General features: G+C 37.3%; 4 long non-coding RNA genes across 4 annotated transcripts; 3 read left to right on the forward strand and 1 right to left on the reverse strand.

Moving 5' to 3' along the window:
• Window positions 1–2,509: 2,509 nt before the first annotated feature.
• On the reverse strand, window positions 2,510–3,157 carry LOC144827189 (uncharacterized). The gene is made up of 2 exons (XR_013610066.1): window positions 3,072–3,157; window positions 2,510–2,584 (listed from the first exon to the last, which is right to left on the reverse strand). It is a non-coding gene; the product is annotated as an uncharacterized LOC144827189 (long non-coding RNA).
• An 847-nt stretch (window positions 3,158–4,004) lies between these two features.
• On the forward strand, window positions 4,005–4,623 carry LOC144827190 (uncharacterized). Its single transcript, XR_013610067.1, has 2 exons — window positions 4,005–4,061; window positions 4,549–4,623. It is a non-coding gene; the product is annotated as an uncharacterized LOC144827190 (long non-coding RNA).
• A 692-nt stretch (window positions 4,624–5,315) lies between these two features.
• Window positions 5,316–5,963, forward strand: LOC144827191 (uncharacterized). The gene is made up of 2 exons (XR_013610068.1): window positions 5,316–5,401; window positions 5,889–5,963. It is a non-coding gene; the product is annotated as an uncharacterized LOC144827191 (long non-coding RNA).
• Window positions 5,964–6,655: 692 nt separating this feature from the next.
• Window positions 6,656–7,303, forward strand: LOC144827192 (uncharacterized). The gene is made up of 2 exons (XR_013610069.1): window positions 6,656–6,741; window positions 7,229–7,303. It is a non-coding gene; the product is annotated as an uncharacterized LOC144827192 (long non-coding RNA).
• The last annotated feature ends 1,442 nt before the right edge of the window (window positions 7,304–8,745 follow it).

Genomic DNA, 8,745 nt, shown 5'->3' on the forward strand with positions numbered 1-8,745 from the left:
CTCTTCTGCAACATATACATTCTTGTAGTACTTATTGTTGTTTTTCAAATACAATGTTGCCTTTTTGACTTTCCTAACATCCACTAAATCTTGCCATATTTTCTTACTCTTTGTCAGAACCCCATTAACTAAGATAACCAGAGGTTCCTCTTCCACTTTCTCTACTCCAATTGTATTAATGTTTTTCTTCAAATCTAGAGGCAAATAAACAACTCTTCCCTTTAATCCTCTCTGTAAATCTGATGGAGGCAATTTCCCTGTCTTTGGCTCCATTCTTACAATAGCCTGAAATGGATGAATACTTTGAATCAAAATAGATTCATAAGTATTTAAATCCTTCAATTCAGAAGGAATCTCAACCAATTCCAGATTATTATGAACCGCTCTAGCAGGCATCCGGTTTTGATTTAATTTGTTACAACAATAAGTACACACACGTTGATCCAATCCCAAATCAAACCAATTTTCTACCATCAAGTATGTTGCAAAATCCTTCCATTCACTATTATTTTCCCTTTCACTTTTCGCATATAAATCCACTAACTTAGTCTGATTCTTATAATAAGTGCGTCGACAACACACACAAGTGAAATTAGGCCTCTCACTTGATTTCACCTGAAACGTGGCAATTTCCTTCTGAAAATTATCTGTACTGGAAACCTGTACACTATCTTCCACATTACCCTCTTCTTCTGGGTCAATTTCAACATTCTCCTCTTTACTTGCAAAGTAACAAAACTCAATTTCTTCACAAATATTCTTCACATCTACTTCAGAACCATGCAAAAGAGCAGTGCATAATTGTTTAAGCATAATTGCTGGACTCTTAGCATAATACAACATTCTAACTAATTTCCTCACTTTATTATGATGCACTGCTAGCATCCTGAAATGATGAAAAACACTCTGGCATACTCTCCTGGAAAGACAAGCCAGTGAATGACCATGCAAACCTGTCACTTCTCTCACTCTGCAAGGATCTAATTCTTGCAACAACATAATTTTCTGCTTCAAACTTTTCTTATTAAATGTCCGTACAAAATCACAAAGCAAATTGATGGAATCCTGTCGCACACTGCAAATACTACTACACTTCCAGGTGTACACAGGTCCCTTAGGACGTCTTCCTAAAACCTCATTACCTAACACCTCTTCTGCCTCTGTTGTCACAAGTTTTTCTTTTTCAACCACACATCCATCTTTCACCTCATATGCTCAACCACTGGTGTCAACTGCATGCACCAAATCATTATCCTGAAAGTAACTCTCCTCATTAAAAAATGCCTCAGAACTTGAACTATGCATCCATTCTCCTAAAAAAACTTCACAAAAATTACTACGATTAACTGTTCTCTTCCATCTACTATTTGTTTTGAAATCATAAATTAACTTGTTTAGTTTCCTAATTCTGTTGATTATCAAAATAAATAACTTTCGCTTAATTTCGAATGCCTGATCAATAATTTTCTCAACTTTTTTTTTTCTCTTATAAAAAACCACTTTCTGTTGACCTTTCTTAATATTTTTTAACAAATTACCAATTATCCTGTTGCGGAACATTCGTCTACGAATGTCCCTAAACTGACTTTTCCTTCTACTGCCATGCACAGAGTTATCTCCTGCTCTACCAGTAACATTTTTGATAGGCCTTTCCTTTCCGTTTGAATTGGCTCTCTTTTTCTGGACTAAAACTTGTTCTGTAGTTATACTTTTGTTTCTACAAATGTTTCTAAGGAATGATTTCGTTCTCTTACCCGGAGCTTTCTTGGTGACTTGACGAGATTTTATTGTAGAGGACTGCTGCAAGCATTTATTAATCTGCTGTCTTTGACGTTTTGTAGCCTTTCGGATTCTATCCTTAGACGGCATTCTCTAATTTCGAAATGATCTGCAGTTGAATCTGTGGTAAAATATAATAAAACATTTTATTAACCACTATTACCAAACAGTAAATCAATAACAGTCGTCAAAAAATTAACATACTAGTTGTCAATCTACATACAATAATTTTTAATGCATTATGAAATTTAAAACTCACAAATAGTTGCAAAGAAATGGAATGCTTCTACATTTGACCTGTGCTCTTTTATATGTGAATCTGAACTAATTTTATTAGTATATTTTACTATTTCATTAAAGACACTTCACACAATTTGTTTTTGAAGTTGTATTTAATTTTAAATAAAACGGTTTACATGGTTACTTTTCATTTCGAGTAACTTAAATTTATTTTTAAAAGTATTTATAGGTTAATAGGCTCGAGCAGGTCAGATACAAATGTGGGGAGCGCAGAAACTACGCTCCACTCCCTGGTGCACTGCAAGAACTGGATAAATTATCCAACATATTTAACAATGTTCCACATTTCTCCAGGTTAATCAAATGATAGACAGTCTTTTCAAAATTTTCATTTTCTCCACATCCATAACAAAATGCATTTCGGAGGCTTTTCATATTTGCGTGTGCCCATCCGGACTTCTTCATAAATATGATCCAAAACGACAACTGGTAGTTCTAAGCAGCATCTCTTTATTTCAAACCCAATGCATTTCGGGCTGTAGCATCAGCCCTTCGTCGGGGGTCACTATAAAATTAATTACAGAAACAATCATCATTGCCTAGTAAATAGCGTTTTCCACAACATATGCAAGAATCTGCATTTACAATAAAAAGATTTCCCCTTCGTGTTCAAAATCCACTGTACTACAATCATGACTCATCATTGTGAATTCACCCAGCAGGCTCCACAACATCACATTATCCAATATGCACAGATATTTATACCATGTCCCCAGTAGTTTTGTGCTAAAACCCTTTATCCAAATGAAGCATAGTTTAATTTATTTTTACATTTTTTGCTGAATCACATTTTTCACCATATTCTAGCATTTAATTCGTGTTAAACTCCAAACCCAAAGCAGTTTAAATCCTCTTTACACTTTTCCATTTCCCAAACGGTCCCTCCCTTTCAGTACAAGCAAACGCTATGCTTTTTAATGTCGTCTATCTGAGCAATATTTCACATTGCGCACGTATAACTGCATTCAGGAAGATTAAACTTGACACTTTACCTGCTAGCTCTTTTTCATATGGTCGCTCAGCAAATGCTTCCTGCAACCAAAGAATTCACGTGTGTTTGGCCACGTTTCCAAACTCCATTATGAATCTACATGCTCCACCCCTCGTTAACAAACCACCTGGTCAACTAAAACTACTTGTGCTTCCTTATGGACTACATGCCCCAGCCTGCCTTTACTTCAGAAGGGAAACAACCGTCGTCTATATAAAAACATCGTTAGTGTGAAAAACATCATTGTGATTCTTCATGTAATGTCTGAAATATGTTGTTCTTATTTGTTTTTACTCTAAAAAACATAAATATTAACGTAATTTCTGCCCTGAACTTTGCGTGTTCCCAGATGCAGAATATTCAGTTTTTTCACTCTTTATTCAGTTAATCACGGGTGCAGAACCAACAATTTGGGCTATTATATTTAAATCATGAGAGGGGTGGTGTGCACACCTTTTTTTTGAAGGATGAATCTTATAGTCAACATTATTTAGCATATCGCGTGCGACCCAGGGATTTGCAAGCCCTAGCATTGTAATTAATACAAATGTGGGGAGCGCAGAAACTACGCTCCACTCCCTGGTGCACTGCAAGAACTGGATAAATTATCCAACATATTTAACAACGTTCCACATTTCTCCAGGTTAATCAAATGATAGACAGTCTTTTCAAAATTTTCATTTTCTCCACATCCATAACAAAATGCATTTCGGAGGCTTTTCATATTTGCGTGTGCCCATCCGGACTTCTTCATAAATATGATCCCGTTTGGGAAATGGAAAAGTGTAAAGAGGATTTAAACTGCTTTGGGTTTGGAGTTTAACACGAATTAAATGCTAGAATATTCTGCATCTGGGAACACGCAAAGTTCAGGGCAGAAATTACGTTAATATTTATGTTTTTTAGAGTAAAAACAAATAAGAACAACACACGTGAATTCTTTGGTTGCAGGAAGCATTTGCTGAGCGACCATATGAAAAAGAGCTAGCAGGTAAAGTGTCAAGTTTAATCTTCCTGAATGCAGTTATACGTGCGCAATGTGAAATATTGCTCAGATAGACGACATTAAAAAGCATAGCGTTTGCTTGTACTGAAAGGGAGGGACCGTTTGGGAAATGGAAAAGTGTAAAGAGGATTTAAACTGCTTTGGGTTTGGAGTTTAACACGAATTAAATGCTAGAATATGGTGAAAAATGTGATTCAGCAAAAAATGTAAAAATAAATTAAACTATGCTTCATTTGGATAAAGGGTTTTAGCACAAAACTACTGGGGACATGGTATAAATATCTGTGCATATTGGATAATGTGATGTTGTGGAGCCTGCTGGGTGAATTCACAATGATGAGTCATGATTGTAGTACAGTGGATTTTGAACACGAAGGGGAAATCTTTTTATTGTAAATGCAGATTCTTGCATATGTTGTGGAAAACGCTATTTACTAGGCAATGATGATTGTTTCTGTAATTAATTTTATAGTGACCCCCGACGAAGGGCTGATGCTACAGCCCGAAATGCATTGGGTTTGAAATAAAGAGATGCTGCTTAGAACTACCAGTTGTCGTTTTGGATCATATTTATGAAGAAGTCCGGATGGGCACACGCAAATATGAAAAGCCTCCGAAATGCATTTTGTTATGGATGTGGAGAAAATGAAAATTTTGAAAAGACTGTCTATCATTTGATTAACCTGGAGAAATGTGGAACATTGTTAAATATGTTGGATAATTTATCCAGTTCTTGCAGTGCACCAGGGAGTGGAGCGTAGTTTCTGCGCTCCCCACATTTGTATTAATTACAATGCTAGGGCTTGCAAATCCCTGGGTCGCACGCGATATGCTAAATAATGTTGACTATAAGATTCATCCTTCAAAAAAAAGGTGTGCACACCACCCCTCTCATGATTTAAATATAATAGCCCAAATTGTTGGTTCTGCACCCGTGATTAACTGAATAAAGAGTGAAAAAACTGAATATTCTGCATCTGGGAACACGCAAAGTTCAGGGCAGAAATTACGTTAATATTTATGTTTTTTAGAGTAAAAACAAATAAGAACAACATATTTCAGACATTACATGAAGAATCACAATGATGTTTTTCACACTAACGATGTTTTTATATAGACGACGGTTGTTTCCCTTCTGAAGTAAAGGCAGGCTGGGGCATGTAGTCCATAAGGAAGCACAAGTAGTTTTAGTTGACCAGGTGGTTTGTTAACGAGGGGTGGAGCATGTAGATTCATAATGGAGTTTGGAAACGTGGCCAAACACACGTGAATTCTTTGGTTGCAGGAAGCATTTGCTGAGCGACCATATGAAAAAGAGCTAGCAGGTAAAGTGTCAAGTTTAATCTTCCTGAATGCAGTTATACGTGCGCAATGTGAAATATTGCTCAGATAGACGACATTAAAAAGCATAGCGTTTGCTTGTACTGAAAGGGAGGGACCGTTTGGGAAATGGAAAAGTGTAAAGAGGATTTAAACTGCTTTGGGTTTGGAGTTTAACACGAATTAAATGCTAGAATATGGTGAAAAATGTGATTCAGCAAAAAATGTAAAAATAAATTAAACTATGCTTCATTTGGATAAAGGGTTTTAGCACAAAACTACTGGGGACATGGTATAAATATCTGTGCATATTGGATAATGTGATGTTGTGGAGCCTGCTGGGTGAATTCACAATGATGAGTCATGATTGTAGTACAGTGGATTTTGAACACGAAGGGGAAATCTTTTTATTGTAAATGCAGATTCTTGCATATGTTGTGGAAAACGCTATTTACTAGGCAATGATGATTGTTTCTGTAATTAATTTTATAGTGACCCCCGACGAAGGGCTGATGCTACAGCCCGAAATGCATTGGGTTTGAAATAAAGAGATGCTGCTTAGAACTACCAGTTGTCGTTTTGGATCATATTTATGAAGAAGTCCGGATGGGCACACGCAAATATGAAAAGCCTCCGAAATGCATTTTGTTATGGATGTGGAGAAAATGAAAATTTTGAAAAGACTGTCTATCATTTGATTAACCTGGAGAAATGTGGAACATTGTTAAATATGTTGGATAATTTATCCAGTTCTTGCAGTGCACCAGGGAGTGGAGCGTAGTTTCTGCGCTCCCCACATTTGTATTAATTACAATGCTAGGGCTTGCAAATCCCTGGGTCGCACGCGATATGCTAAATAATGTTGACTATAAGATTCATCCTTCAAAAAAAAGGTGTGCACACCACCCCTCTCATGATTTAAATATAATAGCCCAAATTGTTGGTTCTGCACCCGTGATTAACTGAATAAAGAGTGAAAAAACTGAATATTCTGCATCTGGGAACACGCAAAGTTCAGGGCAGAAATTACGTTAATATTTATGTTTTTTAGAGTAAAAACAAATAAGAACAACATATTTCAGACATTACATGAAGAATCACAATGATGTTTTTCACACTAACGATGTTTTTATATAGACGACGGTTGTTTCCCTTCTGAAGTAAAGGCAGGCTGGGGCATGTAGTCCATAAGGAAGCACAAGTAGTTTTAGTTGACCAGGTGGTTTGTTAACGAGGGGTGGAGCATGTAGATTCATAATGGAGTTTGGAAACGTGGCCAAACACACGTGAATTCTTTGGTTGCAGGAAGCATTTGCTGAGCGACCATATGAAAAAGAGCTAGCAGGTAAAGTGTCAAGTTTAATCTTCCTGAATGCAGTTATACGTGCGCAATGTGAAATATTGCTCAGATAGACGACATTAAAAAGCATAGCGTTTGCTTGTACTGAAAGGGAGGGACCGTTTGGGAAATGGAAAAGTGTAAAGAGGATTTAAACTGCTTTGGGTTTGGAGTTTAACACGAATTAAATGCTAGAATATGGTGAAAAATGTGATTCAGCAAAAAATGTAAAAATAAATTAAACTATGCTTCATTTGGATAAAGGGTTTTAGCACAAAACTACTGGGGACATGGTATAAATATCTGTGCATATTGGATAATGTGATGTTGTGGAGCCTGCTGGGTGAATTCACAATGATGAGTCATGATTGTAGTACAGTGGATTTTGAACACGAAGGGGAAATCTTTTTATTGTAAATGCAGATTCTTGCATATGTTGTGGAAAACGCTATTTACTAGGCAATGATGATTGTTTCTGTAATTAATTTTATAGTGACCCCCGACGAAGGGCTGATGCTACAGCCCGAAATGCATTGGGTTTGAAATAAAGAGATGCTGCTTAGAACTACCAGTTGTCGTTTTGGATCATATTTATGAAGAAGTCCGGATGGGCACACGCAAATATGAAAAGCCTCCGAAATGCATTTTGTTATGGATGTGGAGAAAATGAAAATTTTGAAAAGACTGTCTATCATTTGATTAACCTGGAGAAATGTGGAACATTGTTAAATATGTTGGATAATTTATCCAGTTCTTGCAGTGCACCAGGGAGTGGAGCGTAGTTTCTGCGCTCCCCACATTTGTATTAATTACAATGCTAGGGCTTGCAAATCCCTGGGTCGCACGCGATATGCTAAATAATGTTGACTATAAGATTCATCCTTCAAAAAAAAGGTGTGCACACCACCCCTCTCATGATTCGAGCAGGTCAGATGCCTACCCTATGTCATACAATTCTGACAAATCAGCATCCTTATCAACTACTTCATCATCCTCAGGATATAAATCATCCAAGGGATCTACTTCCACTGACGTTTCAATGACAAGTTCAATGATAAGATCGAGATCAACAGATTGCTCATTATCACTCATGGTTGATGTTCTCGTTATCTTTAAAGAAAGAGAACAACAATGAGATGTTGCAGAATAAAAGACAAATCTCAGAGACTATAATAGTAAAATTGTTTAACAAGAGTAACATTTTGCAGATATTATTTAACCATGTCCAGCGATGCTGAGGAGGTGAGGCCTATATCCAACTTTTCAGTGAACAGGACTCATCTCTTCTTAACCTTGGATAACCTCACCAACACTGTGTCCCCTGCTAATACTTAAATTTAAAGGAGCAGATTTATGTTAACTGGCGCATCCCCAGGGATGCACCAGTTAACGTGCGCCACTGCTCTGCCACCCATGATGTGCCGCATTTACAATGCAGAACACCATTGAGCAAAAACAGCACAGATGCATCACGCATCTGTTCCACAAAAACGGCGCATTGCAAGAATCACGTCATAAACGCGACATATCTACTGCAATGCACAGGGGCAAGCCACACATTGCATGGTGCATCTCTCCTTATGCCTGTTTCAAACAGGCGCAAGGATTTGATTCAGCAATGCCATAAAGGTGACTCAGTGAAATCTTCTTAATTTTACTGTGTTAGTTTTACAGGGCTTTCATGCAAATGACTGCCCACCCTGCAACAAAACGCCCACATGAAACCTGACGCATGTTTCATGTGGGGCAGGACTTTACAGCATGACACATCTTCCTTGATGCTTCAAGTTGTAAATATGTCACAACATAGCGCATCTTTTGCTCCGCCGCTGCATCACAAAAGTTTGAGGTGAGGTCTACTCAGGGTTGCTGATGAAATTTAGGCTTGTTGAAGAATATAGAGGATATAATACATGTGCAGGCCTACCAATGAAGTGAGGCCTATCTTGCAACACGGTACATCTTGTAAATCACTGCTGCATTATAAAAGTGACGGAACAGCAGCACAAA

Source organism: Lissotriton helveticus, chromosome 4_1 (assembly GCF_964261635.1).
Source record: "Lissotriton helveticus chromosome 4_1, aLisHel1.1, whole genome shotgun sequence".
Taxonomy (NCBI): Eukaryota; Metazoa; Chordata; class Amphibia; order Caudata; family Salamandridae; genus Lissotriton; species Lissotriton helveticus.